We start from the raw sequence: 12,118 nt of genomic DNA, 5'->3' as shown, positions 1-12,118 counted from the left end.
CTATTTTTTTAAAGCAGTTTGCCTTCCAAAATTGTAGTTGGCCTTTTTCAAAGCGTAACGTAGGTATAACGTAGTCGTTAATATGTAGAGACCCTACACGTTGTAGATTCTGATGCAAAGGAGACAAATACAAAGAATGAGAAGGAAGTTAAACTCGCTGTTTCACGTTTAAATAACAGACATTCATTTCTACCAATTTAACGTGATCGTGATCTTCACACGATCCTTAATATTATCTATACACACGTTCTTCTTTTTATAATCTTTTCCTTTTTCCTTGCTGTCACGTCACTTTGCACACAGCTCTATCATTTGCATACAGTTGCCATATACGCGTGCGCACTCCGATAGGGTGGGGACTAACTAAGGAAAGAATAAGTATTGTATACTGGGAGTATATATATATATATATATATATATATATATATATATATATATATATATATATAGTCATCCACATACAGTACTGTTTCGCTGTATCACAGCACATCAGTGCGGCTAGACTAGACCCGATCCCTAGCCTGAGATAAAACCTACAACCATCTAGTTAGTAGTCGGCAGTTCTGATGGTAGTGAATCTGATGATTAGAAAAAGAAGACTAATATAGGGGTAAATAAACGTGTTCTTTTTCTGAGAGGTTTCGGCCTATGTAACCTACAGACCTCTTCAATAATATCATATCGAACTCAGGAACCTGAAGAGAAACCTTTATTTGATCCATCGAAAGGGGGCGAAGCGTGCCATTACCCCATCTACAATAACCTGTTAGAAGTAAATAATATGCAATTGTATTCCGGTAATGGTGAATAAAAGGAGAGGCTAGCTTTCAAACACACCGGAAGTTGGCATTGGCGTCTCTAAATTCAGGTATGGAAACACAGAGTCGATAAAATTTCCAAATATATTTTATGTTTATTTTTTTCACCCCATTATAATAAAAATATATAAAAATACGTAAAAAAAATTTATCAATTATTTTTTAATCGCAGGCATAAATATATATATATATATATATATATATATATATATATATATATATATATATATATATATATATATATAACATATTAACTTAATTAAACATAGTTTAAACTGAAAAAAATATGACACATTCATAGTTTTTTTCATGTTTCTGTAAATAAATATATTTTTAAAATAGCTAAATAGTTTGACAAAATATATAATATATTAACTTAAGTAAACATAGTTATTTTAAAAGATATACGATTAAAAAATTAAAAATAATTTATTAAAAAAAGTTTACGTACTTTATATATTTTTATTCGAAAGGCGTGAAAAAAATTAAACATAAAATATAATGTAAAATTGTATCGATTCTGTGCTTCCATACTTCAATTGAGAGATGCGGGTGCTCGAAAGTTAGGATCTACCTTTATTCCTAATGTGGCCTGTACTGAGGATTGGCCCGTGGCGTAACGGATGAAGTACTAAGTGAAATTCAGTTATAAGTGACACTGTTCTGAAAGTTGAGGGTTCAATCTTCAGTGCGGGTAATACTGAGAATACAATGGAGAGTTGTTTAAGACTTCTACTCGGTTGTGGCTGACAGAACGAAGGCCCCGTAGATTAAATAGATAGTTCTATTCCAAATTTCGTGCAGATTCCCGAGTTTGGCGACCAAGATTCTCAAGTTCAACAAGATACGCCTAAATAAGGTCAGAGGTTACATCAATCGAAACGTTGTGACAATAACATTAATGAGAACAAAAAATGAAAAGAAAAAGTTAAAATCTTGTCTTTTTTTTGCACTCTGTCCGAGAGGAATAGGGTTAGAGTTCGTGGCAGCAATACTCAATGAATGAACAAATGGTGTCTCAGCAGAAGTATATGATACTAACATGTTTTCTAGCCTGGTAAACGGAGACTACCTTCTTCACCGACTCGGTAACCAGTATTATTATTTATACTTTAATTTCATTCCTGATTTCATGAATTGTGCCATAATTTACAAATGCATTTCTGTACACACCAAAAACACATATGTAAATTAGATGGTAAAAAATAAATTTATCTCTATCATTCGGAATGAACTCTAACCCTATTCCTGTCGGACAGAGTGCAAAAAAAAAAGACAAGATTTTAACTTTTTTTTTTTCATTTTCTTCCTTTGAAGATAGCAATGCTGGGTATGGGGTAGCCAAACCAGCTGCCAACATTTCCCTGCTTTTTATTAAAACCAACCGAGAGCTCTTTTTAGTATCCCTGTTGTTTCCTAAGTGCAATTGTCTGGATTTCTTTTGCACTTGGTTCACCAGGAATATTAGTTAGATAGGACTTCAGGTTCTTCTTCATAAGCCCCGTGGCACCTATGATAACTGGTATGGTTGATATCTCCCTAAGATTCCAGTTTCTTTTCATCTCATACATGAGACCTTGATATTTGGTCTGTTTTTCTCTTTCAGCTCTGGTCAGACCTCCATTCGGGACACTCACTTCAACCAAGGTTGCCACTCTCTCTGACTTATTCTATAGAACTATGTCAGGTTGCAAAGCAGCATTTTCAAGGTAGGTGGCTGTAGGGATTACATGGTCGTAATGTATGGTATATAAGTCATTTCCAACTGTTCTTTCAGGTTGATGTTCTCAGGACTTGCTGCTAGACCATAATAGGTTCCGTAATATCTACAACGCTCCATTCCCTGTCGCATCATCGTAGTATTGTATCCCTGTGTTTGTTTGACAAGTAATTCTACGAAACTTGCTCTGATGAACCTACTGCCCCCAACCCATTCGACATGTAGCAAAATTGCATCTTTCCCCGAAGATATAACTTGTGCCGATGAATTTTCTACTCTAAAGGCTGTTATTTCCTCAGACTGCTTGCCTTTGGAATTTCCTTTCATGCTTCCTGTTTCCTCGGTCTGATTATTGTACTGAAATATAAATGTAATGTGAACAAATATCTATTTTGTATAACTCCATACTTAGAATACCCATTGTATTATATTTGGCCTCCTTATCACAGCAAGCTCTTACGCTTCAGTGACAGATGTCTTGTTTTGGGTGTTTTTTAACGAGCTAAGTTACAGCTTATCAATGCCTATAGGCCACCCGAGGATAAGACTTAAGATATGTGTGTGTTTGTTGAGACACAACACTGGTGATAGGTAATGGTAGAAATGTTGGTGAATTTTATTATTATAAAGGCGGGTTCAACAAGAACTTTAAATCGGACTTGAAGGGGACTATGTCGTAGTCATCTGGCAAGCAGACTCACGGTATTGTCTTCCACAGACAAGCAGTTCTAGAAAAGAACCTCTGCTCATGAAATGTTTGCTTAGTTTTAGGTACAAATAGAGAGTAGAGGAAATTATTGGTAGTGGTTGTAACTAGACGAGTGTTTGTTGGGAATGCTGTATAGGGGGATCATAGATTGAAGCCCAGTCGAGCATCTTCCATGGAAATCACGATACAAAAGTAAAAACAAAAATAAAGCAATAAAATAGATACACATTAGATACTACATTATGTGCGTTTTAAATGTCAGTTTTTTTTTCAGTTGAACATAATACACAGGGGAAGTAACTCGTGTATTTAAAATGAATTAATCCTGAGTTGCTTCCCTTACATCGTTTCTGTTTAAGTGTTTGATTATCTAAAATATTTTAGAATAACACATAATAATTTAACTAGCGGTGAAGGACGAATTTAGGTTAAAATGGCACGGTAAAAATGGCACGGTAAAAATGGCAAGAGTGGATAAATAAGAAAAAAATAGCACGAGAGAAAGATATAGATGAAAATCTCATAATCAGTTTCTCCAAATCTTGAATACAATAAGTGCAAGTGCGCGTGTACAAGCGGCGCCCGGCGGCGGTACTAACTCCACTACACTTATATTTTATTTATTTATTTATTTATTTATTTATTTATTTATTTATTTTGCTTTCTTTCAATTTTTTTCAGCAGATTATTATCGAATAGACATTAATCTATTAGATTATGAAAGAAAATGTTAAAAATACGTGAATATTTCAATATATTTAAGGTGCTTAGTTTCTAATGCAACGTTTTAGTAAATAGATCACATAACCACTTGACGTTTTCAAGCAAAATTTTACGAATTTAGCATTGGGAGGGGGGTAAGCAGTTTGGTTCCTTTTTTTTTTTTTTTTTTTTGGTAAGCAGTTTGGCTCCTTTTTCTTTTTTTTTTTTTTTGGTCAGCAGTTTGGCTCCTTTTTCCTTTTTTTTTTTTTTTTGTAAGCAGTTTGGCTCCTTTTTCTTTTTTTTTAGTAAGCAGTTTGGCTCCTTTTTCTTTTTTTTTGGTCAGCAGTTTGGCTCCTTTTTCCTTTTTTTTTTTTTTTGGTAAGCAGTTTGGCTCCTTTTTCTTTTTTTTTGGTAAGCAGTTTGGCTCCTTTTTCTTTTTTTTTTGGTAAGCAGTTTGGCTCCTTTTTTTTTTTTTTTTGGTAAGCAGTTTGGCTCCTTTTTCTTTTTTTTTTGGTAAGCAGTTTGGCTCCTTTTTGTTTTTTTGTTTTTTTTGGTAAGCAGTTTGGCTCCTTTTTCTTTTTTTTTTGGTAAGCAGTTTGGCTCCTTTTTTTGGTAAGCAGTTTGGCTCCTTTTTTTGGTAAGCAGTTTGGCTCCTTTTTTGGTAAGCAGTTTGGCTCCTTTTTTTGGTAAGCAGTTTGGCTCCTTTTTTTATTGGTAAGCAGTTTGGCTCCTTTTTTTTTGGTAAGCAGTTTGGCTCCTTTTTTTGTAAGCAGTTTGGCTCCTTTTTTTATTGGTAAGCAGTTTGGCTCCTTTTTTTTGGTAAGCAGTTTGGCTCCTTTTTTTGGTAAGCAGTTTGGCTCCTTTTTTTGGTAAGCAGTTTGCCTCGTTTTTTTGGTAAGCAGTTAGGCTCCTTTTTTTATTGGTAAGCAGTTTGGCTCCTTTTTTTGGTAAGCAGTTTGGCTCCTTTTTTGGTAAGCAGTTTGGCTCCTTTTTTTTGGTTAGCAGTTTGGCTCCTTTTTTTTTGGTAAGCAGTTTGGCTCCTTTTTTTTGGTAAGCAGTTTGGCTCCTTTTTGGGGGGGAGCAGTTTGGCTCCTTTTTTTTTTTTTTTTTTTTTTTTCGTTTGAATTTTGCCCTTTTCCGATGATTTTATGTGCGTATTTATATTTTCTTCAAGTTTCGCCACCTGACATTTACAAAGATTTTGGCCGGGGGATTTTTTTTTTTTTTTTTTTTTTTTTGTCAAATTTTACAAATATTTAAATATTGACCCCCCCCCCCTCATTTTTATGATTATCTGTTAGATTAGTGTCCATTCGATAATAATCCACTGAAAATGAAAAAAAATTTTTTTTTTTTATAACGAATAAGAAATATATAGAGGTGGAGAGTACCGCTCGTAAATGTGAACAAAAAAAAAAACGAATTAAAAAGTTTGTCGCATTAAAAATAAATTATATTTACATTTAAAAGCAGCTGAGGATAATTTTCCGTCAGGGTCAAAGTCAAAAGAGGCTAAATAATTTTTTTAATGATTTAGCCCCCCCCTCCCCCGTTTACTGTGATATGTTGCTGATCCGATCTAGTTCTAGGATGACCACCACTTTATCTTCATTCTTTAAGAAGGGGTGAGTTTATTGCTAATCGACCGACGCATCGCTACCGGGGAATACTGATGCGGCTGCCTGGGCATTTTTTCAGACCAGAGTTCTTCTTCTCTGGAGCGCCGGCTTTTTAATCCCCTTTTTTTCCGAACCTTGTATCATACCTTTCCGCCGTGGGAGGGAGATAAATGTCGAGAAAGCTTTGCTAACCCCCACCCATCAACAAAAATGAGATTCTACATTTTGTAGGTGATTATGTGTAATCCTCCCCCAACAAGGGTGGGGTTTTATTTATTTATTTATTTATTTATTTATTTATTTATTTTTAGAATTTAACGTGTGTGATTCGTTTAACATATAAATTTAATCTAAAATAATACCATTTTTTCGTAACTGTCATTTCTTAGAGCAGTTATTTAAATTTTTATCACTAATCTTAAGTTCTACTGGCAATATCGTCTTGAAAGTAAAACGCACATAGAAAAAAGAAAAGAAAGAGAAAATGATTAACACTCCTGAAACGTTATAATGCTAAATTGAGCAGCACCTATTATTGCCTGCTATTGCCCACCAATAGAGAATTTGTTTGTTTTTTTTTTTTTTGTCTGTCGTGAATATTTATAAAATGAAAATCACCTTTTATGATTAAAATATTTGCAGATTTTACAATCTTTTTACAATTTTACCTTTTTATTTTATTTTATTTTATTACTACCTCCGGTCAGAAATAGTTGGTGCAGAATTAAAACTGTCCGCATTTTAGGTTTTGTCACACACCATTTCAATGTTTTAGTGCGTAACTGTTAGTACTTTAGAGCGTGCTTAATTGAAAAGGAACAGTTTTCGTTCTAAAAGTCATTTAGAGTTTAATCTATGCACATTACTTTGTTGACTGCAATATAATCTATTTTTTAAAAATACCCGCAGTGGCTATATAAATATGGAACATGTAGTTGATGCCAATGTGGAAGGTAAAAACAGAAGTGATAAGAGAGAATTGACAAATTCAAGACGAACAGCAGTTCTGCAAGCGTTGCTACAAAGATCTAAAGGGCGCATCCTAGAACGAGGTGCAATCAAAGATGTTGTCACAAAATTCGATATAGGAAGAAATACTGTAGGCAGAATTTGGTCACGAACACTAAACATTTCGTCCGATATATCGGTGCAAATGGATTCTTTGAGTCGTAAGTTTCTCTGTGGCCGAAAAAAGTACTATAGTTCACAGTTGGCAAAAATAAACACCATTCCCTTGAGAAAAAGAACCACTTTGAGGTCTGCTGCTCAAGCATGTGGAATACCTAAGACAATGTTGATTGCAAGAATGAAAGATGGCGACATTCGGGCACATTCAAATGCTGTAAAACCGCTTCTCACGATAGAAAACATGAAATGTCGCGTTGATTTTTGCCGTTCGCAGTTGGATTTAAATCGAGGAACTTTTAGAGAAATGTTTGATGACATACATATTGATGAGAAATGGTTTTACATGACGCAAAATGCAAGGAAATTTTATTTAGACAAATACGAACATGACCCTTTAAGAACCACTAGAAGCAAGCGTTTCATTACAAAGGTAATGTTTCTTGCTGCCGTGGCTTGACCTCGTTGGGATCCACATCGCAAATGTTACTTTGACGGGAAGATTGGAATTTGGCCATTTGTCAAACAAGAGGCGGCTAAACGCAACAGCAGAAACAGACCTGTGGAACAATATTAAGTAAAGTCATCGATACAATCACGAAAATTCAGATTCGTGAATTCCTTGTTGAAAAGGTTCTTGTTCCCACACGGAACAAATTGCCAAGTGGATCCATTGCACAACGAATCATAATTCAACAAAACAATGCTAATCCATACGTACATCCAATGGACCCGGTGTTCACACAAGAATCGGAGCGATTAAGGCTGAACATTGAAATGGTTAACCAGCCTACAAACAGTCCGGATCTGAATGTGCTTGACCTAGGTTACTTCAATACAATACAATCCATTCAACACCAAAAAGGCTCCAAAAAATATTGATGAATTAATTGAAGCAGTTGAAACCAACTTTCAAGAATTAGAAAAATCAAAGTTTAACAAAATTTTCCTGACATTGCAGGAGACAATAGAACAAATCATTTTGGTTGATGGTGGCAACAATTTCAGGCTTCAGCATATGCCAAAAGCACAGCTAGAAAGAAAAGGAAAACTTTCCACTTCAATTTTGATATCAGAATTGAAAAGTAAATTAACAAAATTGAATAAATAGATGGTTTAGCTTTTTACATTATTTTTTTGTATATTTATTTAATCATACATTTTAAGAATGTACGTACAACCAATTGTCAATTTAATTCAGAATAATTATTTGGTTAATTTCCTTTCGAAAGTACTGCCTTATAAAACTTGAAACTTGTATGCACCAAGTATTTCCGAGCAAACTGAAAATTTTTGTGCACCAACTATTTCCGACCGGAGATAGTATTATTTTTTTAACTTTTCAAAATAGAATTGACATTAAAGTGGTTGGGAACACGATTAAAAATTGTGACGATAATAATTATTTTGAAGATTATGACATTATGAACATTGTTGTGTTAAAATAATTAAGTTTTACAAAGTAAAAAAAAAATTATACTGTTTTGCGAAAACCCGATCATGAGCAATATAAAAAAAAAAAAAACTTGAACAAAACTGAGTAAATTATGAAAAATAATTTATTTCAAAAATTAAGAATTTAAAATATTTTCATAAATATTTAATTTAAATTATTTTTTATATGTGAGTAAAAGTGTTTCCTTCGTTTCAACGAATTACATTGCGCTTTTTACCCATATCCGTTCAATCGCTCCGCCATCTTGGAAGTCTGTCAATTATACTAAAATATTTACTTATTTAAAGTTTGTTTGTTTTTTCTTCGGATTTCATGCATAATACTGTGTTGATACTAATACTCCAAAGTGTTTATCATATGATAACCGTAGAAAATGAAAACTAATTTTTCGCTAATAAATATTTTTATTGCATTCTATTCCCGACGCGAATCTCAACTTTTTTTTTTTTTTTTACATTTTCACCCCAAACAAGGAACATTGCCACTGTGGTGTAGGGGGCTACTATCAGAGGCCGCAACTACTGGGGCACTATCTTGGGATTTGGGCAGCAAGATGTCGGTTCACGTTACACTTGAACTTCTGCATGTCAGTACAGTTGGGGACGTATGGCCCTGGAATGGAATGCCAGAGTCTAGCGGTTCTGTGGAAGAAACTATTGGAGTAGAAAGATCTTTTACATCTAGGGATCTCTACTGTGTGGGGGTGGGATTTAGCTGCCTGCCAGGTTTGTCGAGGGTGTCTACATCGTGGGCGCACCAGTGTCTGCAGTTCATCAGAGCATTCACCATTAAAATACTTGTAGAACAGGCAGAGGGATGCAACGTTTTGTCGATGGGACATAGGCTGAAGCTTAGATGCCAGTTTAGGGCCTATCAAATTGGCGACTCTATTTTGAACCTTGTCTAGGAGCGAGAGACTAGCAGCAGATGCACCAGCACAAATGTGACAGCAACACTCCATACATGGACGAATGGTGGCCTTATAGAGGTACAGGATACTTTCAGGTGTCAGTAGTTTTCTAGCACGGTAGAGAGAGCCTACCTTCTTCGCAGCGGCCCTGGCAATGTTTTCAATATAGTTGTTCCAACTCATGTTTCCTGCGAACGTTAGGCCAAGCAGTTTGAAAGATGTACTCTCAAATAGGGAGTCACTGGCCATTGCTAGTGGTGGCAGAGAAGGTTTCTTGTAATTATTGAAGGAAACCAGTTTAGTATTGGCAGCATTGAATGTGACCATCCATTTTGTCCCCATTCCACTACAGATCGGAGGTCATCCTCTAGTGTTTTTGCCATTTCTTTAGATATGTGTTCATTTGTTTTCCTTTCATGCCTGTTATAGAGTGTGGTGTCATCAGCATATATACCCATCTCAGAGGTAGTTTTGTCGGGGAGGTCATTAATGAATATTAGGAACAATAGACGTCCAAGGATAGAACCCTGAGGTACTACCGCATTTATATCATATTGTTTAGATGTACGACCGTCGAGGATAACCTGGATTTTTCTCTTATCTAAGAAGGATTTAATTATGTTAAGTATTCTACCAGTGATACCGTATGATTTAATTTTCCTGAGGAGACCCTCATGCCATACCCTGTCAAAAGCCTTAGATATATCTAGAGCTATCGCTCTACCCTCTCCCGCTTTGTCCAGTGAGTGGTATATACGTTCAGAGATTACAGTGAGGATGTCTGCTGTGGAACGGGCTTGTCTAAAGCCATATTGTTTGTCAGTCAGAAGTTTAGCATCTGTAAGGTGACTGACTAGAGCATGGTTAATTATAGTCTCAAATATTTTGGCGAAAAGTGGGAGGAGGCTAATGGGGCGATAATTTGCTGGGTCATTTCTTTCACCAGAATTCTTGAATACTGGTACCATAGAAGCAGTTTTCCAACAGCCCGGAAAGCATGATTCATTAAGGCATTTGTTGTAGAGTTTGGAGAGAACTGGAGCTACTTCGGCTGGGCACTTTTTTAATAGCATAGCTGGGATGAGATCGGGTCCATATGCTTTTGAAGTATCAAGGATTTTTATGATAGCATGCACCCGAGCAAGGGTGATTTATAGATCGTCTAGCGTGGCATCTGTCCGCAAAGGAAAGTTAGGTAGGAGGTGGTTGGAAGGGTCCAGTGTGGAGTTTGAGGCAAACCGGCTGGTAAGCATATTAGCCTTGTCGGTTGCTGAGCAAACAACCTCATGATTGTTGGATAGTAGGGGAATTGTTGATTGCTCATTATTTACTACACTGTTGTAGATTTTCCAGAAGTCACGAGTTCCTAATTTTGGTGCTTCGGTACGTTTTTTAGTGGTTTCAGTAAATTTTCTCTTAGTTATCGCTATTTCTTTCTTAACGTTTACCTTAAATATAGCATCTGTTCTAAAAATATACATTATTTCTTTTGTCCTTGATCAATGAAAAAAAATATTTCTAAAGAGAGGAAATTTTCATTTTTTCCCCAATCTAGTGCCATTTTGGGACAGCTGAATTTAGGGAAGTAAGTAGTCGTCGTCGTCGGCATGCATTCGTGGCCGATCCTCAATTCTTCAAAGACACTGAAGGAACAGGATTATTTGAGATCATCAGCAGAGCAGCTATCAGAGCTAAAAACTACCTTGGACACGATTCAACTTTCAGAAAAACAAACTCCAACAACTGTGTTGACGCTGCTACTAACAATCATGCTAATAAGACTATGGAAACGGATCAGAGAGAGAATACGTCGGATGGCGGACCGAGTAGCGGTTGGCAGGGAACGTCCATCAACGGAAGCCTCCCACTAGAGGGGGGAATGGGTTCAGAGAGGTAATCATCAAAATGCGATTAAAAAACATGATGATGACCACGGACATGAACAGCATGCAGGGTAGTTTCATGAAAATGGGAAGCGGCGATTGTGGGGGGAACTTCGCGCAGTGTGGAAAAGCATGGGATGTACGATAGACAACATCATATGCGGCGAATGGTTAACCAAAAAACAACGAGGAAGTGTTTTTACCAAACAGAAAACCCTACATATATGCATCGACAATAAACAAAATAGATACATATTGTTTTATATATATATATATATATATATATATATATATATATATATATATATATATATATATATATATATATTGGCTGAAGAGAGCTCGATAAGGATACCTTAAACGGGCCTTATTATCGGGCTTGAAACCGACGGTACCAATGACCTGTCTCAACTAACAACTTTCTGTACACAAAATATATATATATATATATATATATATATATATATATATATATATATATATATATTTAAATAAATGTTTAGATGTACAGAATTTATATATAGTTTTAAAAATAATAGGCGAAGTTTTACGAAAACAAAAGCACAAGAACAAATATTTGAAAAATTTTTGTAGCCGGGGGCTGGTCGACCGATAGGTTTTGTGCAAGACGCAAGCTCCCCAAACAGAAGGTCTTTAGGGATTCGTCTATCATCCATCCGGCTTTACAATAAATTATATGGACCGACTATATTACAGATGGAGTTCTTAAGCAGTAGTGAAAGCGATAGCTCTAGAGAAAGGGAGGTACACTATTCTTAAAACAAACACAAAGGAGTAAGCCTATTGGCTTTGTACGGCTATGTTCTGGTTATTTAATGCCGAATCTAGTTATTTGGAGGAACGATTTTTAATGGAATATATTTGTTTTTTTTTTTTAGTCAGATTCTATTTAACCCATAGTTGGGACCCTTACAGGTACTACCACTCCGGGTCAGAGTGGACCTGGGAGCAATGGCAATTAAATGGTGGCTCCACACTCCCCAAGGCCCACAAGGTGAGGTCTCACCATCGGATATAGTTTTAGGTCATATCCAGGACCACAGCTATATTCCAATGAGGAAATCTCGAGATATATATATATATATATATATATATATATATATATATATATATATATATATATCCTCTACTACAATATACAATAAACTTTGTGTG

This window comes from Euprymna scolopes, chromosome 40 (assembly GCF_053919585.1).
Source record: "Euprymna scolopes isolate OS-2025 chromosome 40, ASM5391958v1, whole genome shotgun sequence".
Lineage (NCBI taxonomy): Eukaryota > Metazoa > Mollusca > Cephalopoda > Sepiida > Sepiolidae > Euprymna > Euprymna scolopes.
Note: the sequence above shows the minus strand (reverse complement) of the source record.